Source organism: Haemaphysalis longicornis, unplaced genomic scaffold, assembly GCF_048455015.1.
Source record: "Haemaphysalis longicornis isolate Haplotype H1 unplaced genomic scaffold, Haemaphysalis longicornis Haplotype H1 scaffold_1, whole genome shotgun sequence".
Lineage (NCBI taxonomy): Eukaryota > Metazoa > Arthropoda > Arachnida > Ixodida > Ixodidae > Haemaphysalis > Haemaphysalis longicornis.
The window spans coordinates 114,551,905-114,554,040 of NW_027526203.1; the positions used below are offsets into that span (position 1 = coordinate 114,551,905).

The following is a 2,136-nucleotide window of genomic DNA, read 5'->3' on the forward strand; positions in this document are numbered from 1 at the left end:
AAGAAACGCCTCATATGTATGTGTGCGCGTGCGCGTGCATTCGTGCGCGTGCGTGCGTGTGCGTGTGTGCGTGCGTGTGCTTGTGTATGTGTGTGTGTGTTTGTGTGTGTGCGTGCGTGCGTGCGTGTGTGTGTGTGTGTGTGTGTGTGTGTGTGTGTGTGTGTGTGTGTGTGTGTGTGTGTGTGTGTGTGTGTGTGTGTGTGTGTGTGCGCCCGTGCGTGCGTACGTGCGTATTGTGGTATAGTCATGAAATTTGGTCCTAAGCACTACCTTGAGAATTCCGGAAGTGGGCATTCCCCGGGTGTGTGGGGTAAGGGTATGGGCCGGTAGTGGTGTAGCCGGAAGCCCGATTGTCATCACCTGGCACGGTGCGAGAGCGCGCGGGAAACGGACCTGCACAGCTAACGTAACACCGCTACTGCTGCGTCCTCCGAGCTGCCCTAGAGTTTCTTCGAAACTGCCTTGCAGCATGGAGTTAAGTGGAAACGTGCTCCCTGCCGTGCCTGGAGACATCCGACGGGAAATCTCGTCGCCTTCGCAGTTGCCCATCACAGTTAAGGAGGCACCCCAGCGTCATGATATCATAACCGAGGCCACCTGGCCAAATCTGATGCTTCTGTGCAGCCTCCTGGACTCACCAGAGTTCAGCCCGTCCCACTGGCAACCGGTCATAGACCGAAAGCTGGTGTTGCAGCTTCTCGACCGGTTCGACAGCGAGGACCCGGAGGAGCGGAATCTCATTAAGACCGTGCTGTACCGCATCTACCGGAAGTTCGTGGGGCTAAGGGTGGAGATTAGAAAGCAGATCAACTACGTACTTCTAAGGTACATTTACGAGACGGAGAAATTCGACGGAGTCGCTGAACTTCTCAAGATCCTGGGCTGCATCATCGACGGCTTCGCGCTGCCCCTCAAGGCCGAGCACAAGCAGTTCCTCATTAAGGTGCTTATCCCGCTACACAAGCCCAAATGCTTGATGAACTACCACGAGCAACTCACCTACTGTCTCATCAGGTTCCTTGAAAAGGACGCTATGCTTGCTGAACAAGTAGTGAAGGGCTTACTAAAGTTCTGGCCAAAGGTCTGCACTAAAAAGGAGCTCCTGTTTCTGCGCGAGATGGAGGACATCCTAGAAGTCACAAAGCCGAGTCAGTTTGCCAAGATTGCAAAAGGGCTCTTCAAGCAGATAGCCAAGTGCATCGATAACCGACACGAACAGGTTGTGGTGCGGGCGCTAGAGTTCTGTGGAAACGACTACATCCTTAGCCTGATGGAACAGAACAACGAGACGGTGATGCCGCTCATGTTCCCCGCTTTCTACCGCGCGTCCAAGGAGCAGTGGCAGCAGGAAACCTTGGCGATGGTCTACAGGGCGCTCGGGAGCTTCGTAGGGATGAACTTCAAGCTCTTCAACAGGATCGCCGACGCCTACAAGGCCGAGCGGGAGAGGGAAAAAGAGCGCGAAAAAGAGCGGGATGAGCTGTGGAAGTGGCTGTCTAAGCTGGAGCTGGAACACTAGTCTTGACTGGCCAACAATGCCGTGGCGGGCGGCGCTTCCTCGGCCGGGGGCCTCTCATTGCAATGAGCTGTCTCTCAACTTCACAAAATTGGTGACTCGAGCTTCCATTCAGGTTCTGTACGTTGATGTAGCTAGCGCTGTATGTTGGACGACGGTATCGGTACTTGTAAAAGTGGCGTCTAGAGCGGCCCATTGCCACTTCAGCTGCCCCGTTGCAAGGGCGAGATCTGAACTCGTGTCCTTTTCCATTGAATTTTCTTCTCGAGTACTATCAACACAGTCGTTAGATATGGTACAGCCTTCCGGATGAATAAAAGAATCCAAGTTTCTGCCCTTGGCATGGCATGTGCTATGGCTATATTCCATGCGCTTCACTATACAATCCCCTGCCAGCAGATAGATGCAGTAGCGCGTAGGCTTCTGAGGCAGCATGGGCTCAAAGCGGCCGCTATTCATCTTTGGCGAGTTCTATAGATTACTGACATACATACAATAGTACCTCGTTAACTAAGCAGTAAAATCCGCTGAAAATTTCGACGTAAGCGTAGTTTTGAGTAAGCGAAATTCCGAAAATCTGTGGCCAGGTCACTGATATAAGAGCTAGTGTTGGTAGCAAA

At 52.9% G+C, this 2,136-nt stretch overlaps 1 pseudogene; it reads left to right on the plus strand.

The window, feature by feature from the left end:
* Positions 1 to 469: 469 nt before the first annotated feature.
* On the plus strand, positions 470 to 1,585 carry LOC144146980 (serine/threonine-protein phosphatase 2A 56 kDa regulatory subunit alpha isoform pseudogene; annotated as a pseudogene).
* The last annotated feature ends 551 nt before the right edge of the window (positions 1,586 to 2,136 follow it).